The 14,820-nt window shown below is 40.9% G+C and overlaps 1 pseudogene; it reads left to right on the top strand.

Moving 5' to 3' along the window:
- The first annotated feature begins 1,585 nt into the window (after positions 1-1,585).
- LOC133252071 (bcl-2-like protein 1) lies at positions 1,586-2,853 on the top strand (annotated as a pseudogene).
- The last annotated feature ends 11,967 nt before the right edge of the window (positions 2,854-14,820 follow it).

Genomic DNA, 14,820 nt, shown 5'->3' with positions numbered 1-14,820 from the left:
ATGCAAACCAAAAATGTTAAAGACCTATTTTACAATTCATGATTTGAGACTATTATTCATTACTTAAAGACTTACACAACACACATCACAAACTTAAACAAAATAAATTTACTGAAACAATGGTTGCTATTTAAAAGACTTAAATTATGTTTAGACTTGTGTAGATAAAACTCATTTTAAAGAGGATTCTCCTAAAAAACACACACAAAACAAAAATATTTTTAAAAAAAACCTACAGAAATTTGCCGTCATTGCCATAAGGGTAAGGGCCAGAAAACTCAATCTATGGGGTACTAAGGAAATTTTGGAAAACTCACTTTCACTTTTCATCCCCATCAACAAAAAATGGCAAACTCCATCTTTTCCCTCAAACCCCAACAGAGGACCTATGCTACCATTATATACCAGCCCTAAATGACTTTCTCCTTTTTCTCAGCAGCATCAGATCAGATCAGACACTCAGTCATGTCGGACTCTTTGAGATCCCATGAATTATCAGCACGCCACCTCCCTGTCCATCATTGGCTCCTATCTTCACCAAATTATATTGCCTATTAATAAAGCTGAATTTAAAAATACATTACAAACTTCTACCAATTTCCAAATAGCCTTCTCAGACTATTTTTTTAAAATTTCATTTCATTATCCCTCTAATAAACTTTGAAATTTCTTCAAAAATATTACATTTATTATCTCTCACATTGTTGCATCACAACCTATACCTCAAGCTGATGTTTTCTATATAGATGCGACTAAAAACACCAAAGCCTCATTTTGGTCTCTCAAAAAATATAAAGTCTTTTATACTAAATTTCATTCTATTCAACAAAATAAATTATATGCTCTTATTCAGGTTATTCACCTACATCCTTATCCTATCAATATAATTTCTGACTCCTCATATTCGGTTTTTGTATTTAAAAATAATATCTTCTTTCTAATCAATCAATCTAGTATTCAACAACTTTTTCTTGAATTACAATCTATTATTAGGGACAACACCTCCCCCATTTCACACACTGAAACTACAAATAAAAACATTAAAAAAGGAGGAATAAACAGGAACAATTCTATCTTCTCTATCCAGAGCAGACTTCACTAGATTCCAAACGCAAGATATTCTTTAATCCTATAACTATTGTTAATACAGCTTTATTTGTTTTAAATTTTTTAAAACTTATCACAAGGAGGTATCTTGACATAAGCAGAAAAACATTTCTTAGAATTGAAAGACACTTCTCTTCCTCTGCCTGGTTGGTATCAAGATGGGCTAACTAAACAATAGAAATCTAGGAAATTTATCTTACAGGGAAAGGGGTATGCTTGTATTTCTCCAGATAGATCCAATGAAATCAGTTGGCTTTCTCTTTGAAAAATCTGCCCCAGGGGAGCATCTGGTGTTCAAAATAGAGGGAAAAAATGGCTAAATTCCCGGGGAGAAAAAAATTCCAATACAAGCCATGTGACTCTAAAAAACCTGCAAGAAACACCACCCTCAATGTCATCGACCTTTCCCCCTAGTGGACCTACAGATAAACACAATAAAAATCTGGTTTCTCAACAGGGAATGCCTCCAGAAATATTTTTGTTGCTATGCTTGCTTTGCTTCCCCCACTCAAGCTGAATTAATTAATCATATTTATTGGACCTATATACATAACCCCCTTTTTTACTACAGGTATTTTAGACAATAGACTGGTGAAACCCATCTTTATTATGAAAATGTCTCAGAGCAACCGACGGCTGGTGGTTGACTTTCTCTCTTACAAGCTTTCCCAGAAAGGATACAGCTGGAGTCGATTTAATGATGTGGAAGAGAACAGAACTGAGGCCTCGGAAGGGACAAAATCAGATATGGAAACCCCAATGCCATCAATGACAACCCATCTTGGCACCTGGAGGATAGCCCTGTGGTGAATGGAGCCACTGGCCACAGCAGAAGCTTGGACGCCTGGAAAGTGATCCCCGTGACAACAGAAAAGCAAGCCCTGAGGGAGGCAGGCAATGAGTTTGAACTGAGGTAGCAACAGGCATTCAGCGACCAGACGTCCCAGCTCCACATCACCCCGGGGACAGCATATCAGAGCTTTGAACAGGTGATGTATGAACTCCCCCAGGATGGGGTGAACTGGGGTCGCATTGTGGCCTTTTTTTCCTTTGGTGGGGCACTATGCATGGAAAGCATAGACAAGGAGACACAAGTATTGGTGAGTCAAAGCACAACTTGGATGGCCACCTACCTAAATGACCACCTAGAGTCTTGGATCCAGGAGAACGGCGGCTGGGACACTTCTGTGAAACTCTGTGAAAACAATACAACCACCGAGAGCCAAAAGGGCCAGGAGCGCTTCAACAGCTGGTCCCTGACGGGCATGACTTCGGCTGGTACAGCTCTGCTGGGCTTGCTACTCAACTCATAGTAACTATTCCTTTCATTATAATCACTCATATTTTATACAAGCTTGTGTTCCTCTTCCTTTTGTTATAGCTATAGAGAACTTACAATTTAATAAGACTCTACGCTTTGTGACTTGTATAGATTACAAAATGTATACTTGTCTTAATTCCTCTGTTTCTTTGAAAAATGAATCCCTGGAAAGAGGGTCCCATGGCAGGACTTGCCTCCCAGCTACTCACTAAATTATTCTGGCAATCTAAACAATTCATTTGATGGTTAAGTCTTGGCATTTTGGGATTAATAGCAATTTGCATTACTGCGGTTGTTGCAGACATCACTTTACAAACCTAAATTCAAACACAAAACTTTATTCAAAATTGGACCAAAGATGCTCATGTGGGCCACTCAGGCTCAGATAAGGAAATTTAAGATGAAATACAAGAACTAAAAACAGCCATCCAATGAGTGAGAGATCCATTAATAGATTTACAAAAACAAGTAATACTAAAATGTGATTTGAATTCTACACAATTTTGTATCACTCCTGTTCAGTTCAACTATAGTGCTTACAACTGGGAACAAATTAAATTTCACTTGCAAGACATACATGATAATGCTTCCCTAAATGTACAATTATTGCAAAAGAACATCTTTGAAACCTTCTCTAAAAGTCTTCCCTCTTCCAATAATTTGGAAACTTTAGCTGAATAGCTAGCTGATCAATTATCTGGGCTAGATCCTCAAAGATGGTTCCAAAGTATTACTCATAGTATTGGGTCTGATGCTGTAACATTGGTAATTGTCCTGGTAATTATATTTGTTGCATAAGGATGCCTTTCAACATAAATTGTTCCCACTAAACAAATTCAATTGGTCAGGGCCTTTTTCACAAAAATAATAAAAAAGGGGGGAATTGTCAGGGAACGTTTAATTTTAAGGAAGCCTATATGTTGTTTTCTGGTTCTCAAGGGCCCTCGGTTCCTTATCAGTTCCTGGAAAACAGGACCAAACAGAGCTGCACGCAGTTCTCAGGACTGAGGTCATGAGGCGGAACAAATACATGGATTCCTTTCAGTAACCTTTTACTTTTCTGTAAAACTACTTAGTCTTGTTCCTATTTCCAATACATGGATTGTCTTCTGGCCCCATGACTATTGTTATTCCCTTAGTTACTATTGTTATGCATCTGGTTATGGTGTTTTTCACTTTACTGTTTTTTGCCTAAAGCTTCCTTGTATTACAGTATATAAGCACACACTGCCATGAACAAAGCACCCTAGTGCCACTAGAAACTGGGGTCTCCCACATCCTTCTTTTCTTCACCTTCTTTTCATTGACTCCTGTCCCCGGGTTCTGGTCTGTCAAGAACACCATAACAGATGTATTAGCAAATCGTCTCTCTTTGCACGCTTTGGGCCATTGAGTTTTTCTGTTTCGTTTCTGCCGCATTCTCCTGTCTAGAAGCCAGAGCTTCCTCCGTGGAATGCTTTCATGGTTGTTTCATAATCCACTGCTAAACCCATCCCAGTGTCCTTGACTGAGACAGACAAATCTCTGCTCTGGGTGGGCGTTTTCAACCTCTTCCATAGCCCTGAGTTGTCTGGTTCACCTCTCACTTCCTGATGGTCCACCAGCATCTCTAGAAAGGCCCCTGGACAGGGCTAAGCTCTGGGCATATCTCAAACCCTGATCTTTGCACTGCGCTGCAGCTCTCTTCTGGGAGCCCTCCGAATTACCCACCAGAGACAGTCCTTTGCCACTGCTCTGGTTACCTACTGCTGCATAACTATTTATCCCAGATCTAATGGCTTAAAGCAGCAACTCTTTGCTTATAATTTTCTTTTACTTTTCTTGCAGGAGGGCTTTAGGAGTAGCTCACTGGGTGCTTCTTCTGTTCTATTTGGCATTGGTGGAAGTCACTCATTGCAACTGGAGGGTGGGCAGGTCTTGTGTCTAAGACTTAAATGTTGGGTGCTTTGACTGGGAAGTTGGCTGTTATCCAGAGTGTTTGCCCAGGGCTTCTCTAGGCTGGTGGTCTCAGGGTGGACAATTTATTACAGGCAGGGCTTCCAAGGAATGTTCTAGAAGAGATAAAATGGACCAGAAATTGGCACTGAATTATTCCTGCTGTGTCCCAAAATGGTCACAGAGCTTACCTGAATTCAAAGGGAAGGCATATAACTATCTCTGTCTCTCCATGGGAGGACTGTTAAAAAATAATAATAATTGTGATCATCTTTGGCCACCATAGCCATTTGCAGGCTCTGTGAGAACAGGTCAAACTCCTGCACTATTTTTGTTCTGTTGCTGAAGCACTTTTTAGTTTTCTCTTCCAAGAGTCAGGCTCGTGTATGCTGCATCCCTCCACTATGTAGAACATATTTCAAAACTCTCCATGTGACCCCATGAAAGTCCGCATCACAAAGCTCCAGGTGGGAGTGGGGTAGAGGGGTGGGACTCAACAGGAAGGCAGCTGTCTCTAAAGATATCCCCTGGCCCACCTTCCCCTCTCCCCATGCTCAAGCCTGCTGATACCCTCGAACTGGCCGTGGGCTCCTGGAGTTATGCAATGGTTCTGACACATTTCCTTTGTAAACTTTGCATGTGGGGATTTGTCTCACCCTGCATTTGATCCATGACATACACCTACATGAATTGGCACCTTGAAACTAAAACAGAAAGTTTCACTGTAACTTGAGTGGAGTTTATATTTTGGATGATCGTCAAGGCAAAAATGGATGTGGGCCCAATTTGCTTCAAGTGTGCCAAGGAAAAAGAAACCCTACCATCCCCAGGATATGGGGGAGAAGAATTTGAATCTCTTCTCTCTTGATTCAGCTGTGGCCTAAAAATAGGGTTGTCACAGGGCAGGGCAGCAGTGGGGGTTTGATCACACTCTCCAGCTGCGACGTGGACCTGGGGCTGGAAAGACGGCAGTTTTCTGGGGTGTAACATCAGAGGTGGGGTGTCCAGGGGGTGGGGCGGGCTGCTGGGAAGGATTCGGGCTTCGCTTGGGTCCCATGGCCAGGTGACTTGAGGAGTCCATCTCCAAGGGCCTTCCATTGCTACTGGGACTGAAGGATGGCTGAAAAGGCGGGCAGTTCCAGAGGGAAGGTGTCTGTGTCTGCTGACCTTGGGGAGAACACGGCTTGTGGCTGAAACTGACCATAGCCTGGTTAGGAGTGAGACCCCCCCAAGAGCCAGCACACGTCATAGCAGGTGCTTGCTAAAGTGACTTCTGAGTTGTGTAGACTTAAATGACTTCTGGACTTGTGTGGCTGAAAGAGGTATCTAAGTGGCCATTAGAGCTGAACTGGAGAAAGTTTCTTTTCTTGCCAATGTTTGTGTTTACATAGTGATTTCCTCTTAAAGAGAAGATCACAAAAAGGGTGAGAACAAGTTAAATGTGCAGTGGAGAAATCTGACAAATAGCTTTCTCAGCCAGGTGGTCAAAGTTAACAGCATCGGCGACAAGTCAGGTTGACAGCAGGTGCCCTTGATGTGATGAGAAATGGGATTTTACCCCCATGACCTTCCTTCTAATCATGACCCAAATCCAGCCTAATCATGAGAAAAGCATCAGCCAAACTCTAGTTGAGGGACATCCTGCAAAATATGAGACCAGTACTCCTCACGTTTGTCAAGGTCTTTAAAAATAAGTCTGAGAAATGTCACAGCTTAAGAAGATATGGTGACTAAATGTAATGCAGTATCCTGGACCCTAGAACAAAAAAAGGACCTTAGATAAAAACTAAGGAACTATGCAGTGTATATGGACTTCTATTAATAGTTATATGTAAACATTGGTTTACTAATTGTAACAAATGTACCATACTAATGTTAGATGTTAGTAGGGGAAACTGAGGCAGGCTATATGCAATCTCTCTGTACCATATTCAAAATAGTAATTTTTCTGTAATTCCAAGTGTTCTAAAAAATAGTCTATTAAAAATGTGATGTGTGTCTGTACCACTTGTAAATAGAAATACTAAATAGTTAATTCAGTTCAGTTCAGTTTAGTTGCTCAGTCATGTCCAACTCTCTGTGACTCCATGAACCACAGCACACCAAGCCTCCCTGTCCATCACCAACTCCTGGAGTTTGCTCAAACTCATGTCCATTGAGTCGGTGATGCCATCCAACCATCTCATCCTCTGTCATCCCCTTCTCCTCCTGCCTTCAATCTTTCCCAGCATCAGGGTGTTTTCCAAAGATGTCAGCTCTTCGCATCAGGTGGCCAAAATATTGGAGTTTCAGCTTCAACATCAGTCCTTCCAATGAACACCCAGGACTGATCTCCTTTAGGATGGATGGGTGGATCTCCTTGCAGTCCAAGGGACTCTCAAGAGTCTTCTCCAACACCACAGTTCAAAAGCATCAATTCTTTGGTGCTCAGCTTTCTTTATGGTCCAACTCTCACATCTATACATGACTCCTGGAAAAGCCATAGCCTTGACTAGACGGACCTTTGTTGGCAAAGTAATGCCTCTGCTTTTTTATACTCTGTCTAGGTTGGCCATAGCTTTTCTTCCAAGGAACAAGCGAAAGAGATCCAAATCATTGGCCTGCCTATACTTACTTACACAAATGTCCCATAACAGTCCTTTTCCCTGTCCCTTCACTTTCTACCCTCACACAGGCCCTGAGTATTTTCCCTGAACTGCTGTCACCTCCTGATTAGTCCCTTTGCCTCAGCTTCTTCTTCTTCCTGACCCTGCACCCAACAGTCACTTCACAATTCAGTTTCTTTCTGGTTTAAAAATCTCCTGGAGACCTCACCATTGCTCTCTGTATAAAAGGCATTCTTCAGGGCATTTAATGCCTTCCAGGATCTGGCCCCAAAGTTCTGAGTACTTTTCTATTATTCCTTATAAGGCATCACCAGCTCAATGGACATGAGTTTGAGTGAACTCCGGGAGTTGGTGATGGACAGGGAAGCCTGGTGGGCTGCAGTCCATGGGGTTGCAGAGAGTCAGACACAACTGAGCGACCAACACTTTCACTTTTCACTTTCATGGCTTAGAGAGACCTATGGAGAAATGTGTCTTGAGGGTTACTACACTGATTTCCCCACCTCTTCACCCCATGCTCTTAACACAAAGTCTAGTCCAGTGCTTGGGCCATCATAGGTATTCAGCTTGTGTCTATTGGTTTATTGAATGCTTGAGATTGATTTTGGAGGAGAGCATTTTCTTTTAAAGCTAGAGCTGACCATGCTGTTAGCCTGTAGAGTCAGCGGCTTCACCCAGGGCTGCAGCAACCTACCCGTGGATTGCAAGGATGCTTAACACTCTCTGACTTTCCAAGTCAGATCCCAGGCTGCCAGCTTGGCTCTACAACTCAGCACTCTTATCTGTAAAGAATTCGTCACACGTGTGATTTAGCCCGGCTTTTCCCTTGAAAGCTGTTTCTGATAATGACTTACACCTGTTTATTCCCAATAGAAGCATTGGAGAGGAGACCAGAGTGTGACTGATCCCAGATGCTGCAGTCATTTCTGGGTGGCCCTGGGTGCAGCCGCAGAGACCGGGGCGGCTGGGTCTCATCAGCCGGCTCAGTGAGAGAGCATGCTTGCTTGGTGGAGTTTCCAGCAGTGAAGGTTTGAGGGTAAGGAAAAGTAAGATATTATTTTTGGCTTGAGTGCTCACCTTTAAAATCGTATGAAGATCGTACCCTGAGTTTCCAAAGTCATTCACCTGTTTTCCCTGCGATAACTGGAAAAGCAGAATGCGCTGTCACACACACATGAACGTGTTCATTTCTTGATTTAAAATTATAAATACATACATTGTAGAAGATTCAAATAAAGATTAGAATAGTGTCCAAAATATACTGAACACAGTGGAGACTTTCCCTCTCATGCCCAGCTTCTTTCCTAACTGGTAACTACACTTCCAAGTTTGCTGGTCATCTCTCCAGTCCATTTTACACACATATCTACATCTTCCTTTGTGATTTTATTCTAATATATATTATACGTTTTATATATATATATATATATATATATATATATATATATATAATCAGGATTTAATTTGAGCTTAAAGTTCAAAAATAAGTTAACCACTTAAGCATTTGCTTTCATCAAATAGTAAAATGTCCAAGACTGCCAGGAAGTCTGCAGTGCCGTGAGGGGCCCAGGCTTTTTCTGTCTTTCTAATTCTATCCTTATTTGTTGCTTTTGCCCACATGCTTTTTACCTCAAGACTTCAGAATAGTTGCTACATAGCATTTTCCCACATTCCATATGGAAGGAGGGAAAAGGGCAAAGAGCAATGACTTTTCTGTGGGAGTGTCCCCTGGGAAACCGCTGCACGAGTGGAGCTCGTGAACCACAGCTGGCATCACCTCTTAGCACCTGAGAGGTGGCCCAATTTTGCCCCACTGGAAGCCAAGTCCCATCAGGAGGTAACAGCCAGAATGTGAGTCAGCTCCTTGTCTCTACTTTTACATAAGCTGATATCAATAGTTTGTTTCCCAATTCTTGTTCTTTCTGATCCAGCTTCTTTCCTTTTGAGGTAGTAGAATTTATTTTACTCTTTTATTTTGAAATAATTATAGGTTCAAAGGTGTTTCTAATATACCCTTGACCCAGTCCTCCCCAGTGGTTCCGTCTTTCATAATTACAATGGAAAAACCAACAATTTGGCATTGGCACAGTATATGTGTACAGAGGTAGCAGATTTTTGTTTTCCTTACTGTCTTCTTAAATGTTTCTTGTAAGATTCACATTTCTTGCTGTGATTAATCCCCAGATTTGGCTGACATTATGTAGAAGCCACAGTACTTCCACATGTGTTCTGTGCCAATCTTTCTTGGGCACAAACTTTCCAAGATAAACATGTCTCCAACATCAGGAATCCTTTCTATGTAAATATTGGTGAGACAGTTACACATGTACAGTGCATATAGAAAATGCGGTTTGCTTAGGAAAGTCTCAAAATATTTGGTAACCTTGAATGCATTTTTACCTTTTTTAATTTTTATTTTATATTGGTGTGTAGTTAATTAACAATGCTGTATTAGTTTTGGATGTACAGCAAACTAATTAAGTTATATGTATACATGTATCTATTCTTTTCAAATTATTTTCCCATTTAGGTCATTACAGAATATTGAGCAGACTTCCCTGTGCTACATGGTAGATGATTGTTGGCTATCTGTTTTAAATATAGCAACATGTACATCAATTCCAAACTCCCAATCTCTTACCCTACTTCCCCTCTGGTCATCATTAGTTCTTTCTCTACGTCTGTGAGTCTGTTTCAAATAAGTTCATTTGTACCATTTTTTTAAGATTCCAGATATAAGCAATATCATATGATACTGGCCTTTCTCTGTCTGACTTACTTCACTTAGTATGATAATCTCCATATACAATATCAGATCAGATCAGATCAGTTGCTAAGTCGTGTCCGACTCTTTGTGACCCCATGAATCACAGTACGCCAGGCCTCCCTGTCCATCACCAACTCCCGGAGTTCACTCAGATTCACGTCCATCGAGTCAGTGATGCCATCCAGCCATCTCATCCTCTGTCATCCCCTTCTCCTCTTGCCCCCAATCCCTCCGAGCATCAGAGTCTTTTCCAATGAGTCAAGTCTTCGCATGAGGTGGCCAAAGTACTGGAGTTTCAGCTTTAGCATCATTCCTTCCAAAGAAATCCCAGGGCTGATCTCCTTCAGAATGGACTGGTTGAATCTCCTTGCAGTCCAAGGGGCTCTCAAGAGTCTTCTCCAACATCGCAGTTCAAAAGCATCAATTCTTCAGCACTCAGCATTCTTCACAGTCCAACTCTCACATCCATACATGACCACAGGAAAAACCATAGCCTTGACTAGACGAACCTTTGTTAGCAAAGTAATGTCTCTGCTTTTGAATATGCTATCTAGCTTGGTCATAACTTTCCTTCCAAGGAGTAAGCGTCTTTTAATTTCATGGCAGCAGTCACCATCTGCAGTGATTTTGGAGCCCAGAAAAATAAAGTCTGACACTGTTTCCACTATTTCCCCATCTATTTCCCATGAAGTGATGGGACCAGATGCCATGATCTTCGTTTTCTGAATGTTGAACTTTAAGCCAACTTTTTCACTCTCCACTTTCACTTTCATCAAGAGGCTTTTGAGTTCCTCTTCACTTTCTGCCATAAGGGTGGTGTCATCTGCATATCTGAGGTTATTGATATTTCTCCTGGCAATCTTGATTCCAGTTTGTGTTTCTTCCAGTCCAGTGTTTCTCATGATGTACTCTGCGTATAAGTTAAATAAACAGGGTGACAATATAGAGCCTTGATGAACTCCTTTTCCTATTTGGAACCAGTCTGTTGTTCCATGTCCAGTTCTAACTGTTGCTTCCTGACCTGCATACAAATTTCTCAAGAGGCAGGTCAGGTGGTCTGGTATTCCCAACTCTTTCAGAATTTTCCAGTTGATTGTGATCCACACAGTCAAAGGCTTTGGTATAGTTAATAAAGCAGAAATAGATGTTTTTCTGGAACTCTCTCTCATTTTATTTTCAACATAATTATGAACATAAAATGAGAAAATGGATATAAAGATACCTTGTTAACTGCAAAGCATTCCACAATGCTTTGTAAACACAGTAAAGTAAATAAAATAACATTACCATATTTCTCATTTTATTTTCATAATTATGTTGAAAAGGAAATATTGTTTTTCCTCCTTAACAAATGTAAAACCATGGTGGCTTCAGTTCAGCTCAGTTCAGTCGCTCAGCCGTGTCCGACTCTCGGCGACCCCATGGACCACAGCACGCCAGGCCTCCCTGTCCATCACTGAATCCCAGAATTTACTCATGGTGGCTTAGAGACAATAAAGAAAATGAGTGGAATGGGGGAGAAGATGTTCAATTCTATGATAATTTTGCCCAATCCCCAATTTACTAATTTACCAATTCTACTTTTATCTGAATATAAGCAATCTGATTAAGAACTGGGGTGTGGTTTAAGTGTGAGTCCCAACACAAAGGTGCCTGTCCACACACCAAGAAGGGGGCCCTGGACAGAGAGCTCTGACTACAGCCCAGCCGTGCAGGCAGCCTGTTCGCAGACCTCCAGCCTCCTGAACCGTGTCCTTGTTTACACTACCCATTCTATGATATGTTGTTATCGCAGTCCAACCTAACTACAACAACCTCTGAGGTTTGGGGATAGTTGCCTCCAAATTACTATAAAGCCCAATGGAAAGCTCATGGACTCGCCTACTTTCTGATGTCTATGATAGTCACAATTCTAAATATTCTTGTTTCTTGGTTCGGGGGCCACAGAAGAGAAGAGAGATAGGCATCATGAGACCGGAGCCCCTGACTGATACCGTGACGCTACTTGAAAGACCCTAACCCTAGTTTTTTCAGGTATAGTTGATTTACAGTATTGTGTCAATTTCTTTTATATGTGACACATATACACTTTTAACACTGTGTATTACGTAGATAACTGGTGATAGTGTACTATATAGTCCAGGGAACGCTGCTCAGCACACTGTGGTGACCTGATGGGAAGGAAGTCCGAAAGGGTGGAGATCAGATCAGATCAGTCGCTCAGTCACGTCCGACTCTTTGTGATCCCATGAATCGCAGCACACCAGGCCTCCCTGTCCATCACCAACTCCTGCAGTTCACTCAGACTCATGTCCATCAAGTCAGTGATGCCATCCAGCCATCTCATCCTCTGTCATCCCCTTCTTCTCCTGCCCCCAATCCCTCCCAGCATCAGAGTCTTTTCCAATGAGTCAAGTCTTCGCATGAGGTGGCCAGAGTACTGAAGTTTCAGCTTTAGCATCATTCCTTCCAAAGAAATCCCAGGGCTGGTCTCCTTCAGAATGGACTGGTTGGATTTCCTTGCAGTCCAAGGGACACTCAAGAGTCTTCTCCAACACCACAGTTCAAAAGCATCAATTCTTTGGCACTCAGCCTTCTTCACAGTCCAACTCTCACATCCATACATGACCACAGGAAAAACCGTAACAGGCAAATTTGGCCTTGGAATATGGAATGAAGCAGGGCAAAGACTGATAGAATTTTGCCAAGAAAATGCACTGGTCATAACAAACACCCTCTTCCAACAACACAAGAGAAGACTCTATACATGGACATCACCAGATGGTCAGCACCAAAATCAGATTGATTATATTCTTTGCAGCCAAAGATGGAGAAGCTCTATACAGTCAGCAAAAATAAGACAAGGAGCTGACTGTGGCTCAGACCATGAACTCCTTATTGCCAAATTCAGACTGAAATTGAAGAAAGTAGGGAAAACCACTAGACCATTCAGGTATGACCTAAATCAAATCCCTTATGATTATACAGTGGAAGTGAGAAATAGATTTCGGGGCCTAGATCTGATAGATAGAATGCATGATGAACTATGGAATGAGGTTCATGACATTGTACAGGAGACAGGGATCAAGACCATCTCCATGGAAAAGAAATGCAAAAAAGCAAAATGGCTGTCTGGGGAGGCCTTACAAATAGCTGTGAAACGAAGAGAAGCAAAAAGCAAAGGAGAAAAGGAAAGATATAAACATCTGAATGCAGAGTTCCAAAGAATAGCAAGAAGAGATAAGAAAGCCTTCTTCAGCGATCAATGCAAAGAAATGGAGGAAAACAACAGAATGGGAAAGACTAGGAATCTCTTCAAGAAAATTAGAGATACCAAAGGAACATTTCATGCAAAGGTGAGCTCGATAAAGGACAGAAATGGTATGGACCTAACAGAAGCAGAAGATATTGAGAAGAGATGGCAAGAATACACAGAAGAACTGTACAAAAAAGATCTTCACAACCCAGATAATCATGATGGTGTGATCACTGACCTAGAGCCAGACATCCTGGAATGTGAAGTCAAGTGGGCCTTAGGAAGCATCACTATGAACAAAGCTAGTGGAGGTGATGGAATTCTAGTTGAGCTCTTCCAAATCCTGAAAGATGATGCTGTGAAAGTGCTACACTCAATATGCCAGCAAATTTGGAAAACTCAGCAGTGGCCACAGGACTGGAAAAGGTCAGTTTTCATTCCAATCCCAAAGAAAGGCAACGCCAAGGAATGCTCAAACTACCGCACAATTGCACTCATCTCACACACTGGTAAAGTAATGCTCAAAATTCTCCAAGCCAGGCTTCAGCAATATGTGAACCGTGAACTTCCAGATGTTCAAGCTGGTTTTAGAAAAGGCAGAGGAACCAGAGATCAAATTGCCAACATCCGCTGGATCATAGAAAAAGCAAGAGAGTTCCAGAAAAACATCTATTTCTGCTTTATTTACTATGCCAAAGGATGGAGATATACATGTGCAAATGGCTGATCCATTCTGCTGTACAGTAGAAACTAACAACATTGTAAAGCAAATATACTCCAATAAAAATTAATTTTTTTAAACTTCTACTGATTCAGTTCTATGTATATATATTCTACTTCATGTTTCCTATTGTGGTTTATTACAGGATATTGAACATAGTTCTCTGTGCTATACAGCAGGACCTTGTTGTGTATCCATTCTGTATATGATAGCTTGCATCTGCTAATTCCAAACTCCCAACCCATCCCTTGCCCCCTTGGAAACCACAGATCTGTTCTATATGTCTGTCAACACATTTTTAATATTCTATTATATTGGACAAGGAGTTATACTTAGGATTTTAGGGAAACAAAAACTGAAGAAAATGACTATGCCACTAAATTGTTGGCCTTATGCCTTGGCCTTTTTTTTTAATGCCTTAATCATTTCACATTTAAGTTCCTTCATTTGTAAAATATAGATAATAACAGTATCTGTTCCATGGAATCTTTGTAAGGACCAAGTTATTTCTACACTAAGGCATGTAGAACAATACCCAGTACTTAATTATATGTATTAGCTGTTATTAATAATGATCGTTATATCTTCTTTGGATAATGTGACGTATCAACAATTAAAATATCAAATAAATTAACTCAGAAATTTAGAAAGCAGTAGAAATATGGATATTGTCAAATATTTAAGAATAAATCCTAGGTGTTGTGAGGCTTGAAACTTACACAAGCCTCAGAAAGAGGCACTCTTCATAAGAAAATAAATACAAATTTACAATTATAAAATTAGGAATGAAGGATGCTTACATTAGCACAACTCAGAAAGTTAAAACATAGATATGTGCCTCAGCAGGTGAGTTGTTAAAAAAAAAATAGTGGGACATTCATACAATAGAATACCAAAAAGTCATTTGTAATAATGAGGTTTGCACTAACATGGGAAGGGCTGAATATTAAGTGAGAAAAGCAAGGTGCATTTTAGCGGGTATGCTAAGTGGTCTAGCCAACATTCATTGCTTCAATTTTGCTTACTAAGAGATCTTAGTATTCCTTAGTTGGGAGGCAATGTGCAATTTTTCTTTAAGGAAAGTTAGACAAATACCACAGATAGGCC

Source organism: Bos javanicus, chromosome 7 (assembly GCF_032452875.1).
Source record: "Bos javanicus breed banteng chromosome 7, ARS-OSU_banteng_1.0, whole genome shotgun sequence".
NCBI lineage: Eukaryota > Metazoa > Chordata > Mammalia > Artiodactyla > Bovidae > Bos > Bos javanicus.
This window is presented reverse-complemented; position numbering and strand designations above follow the sequence as displayed.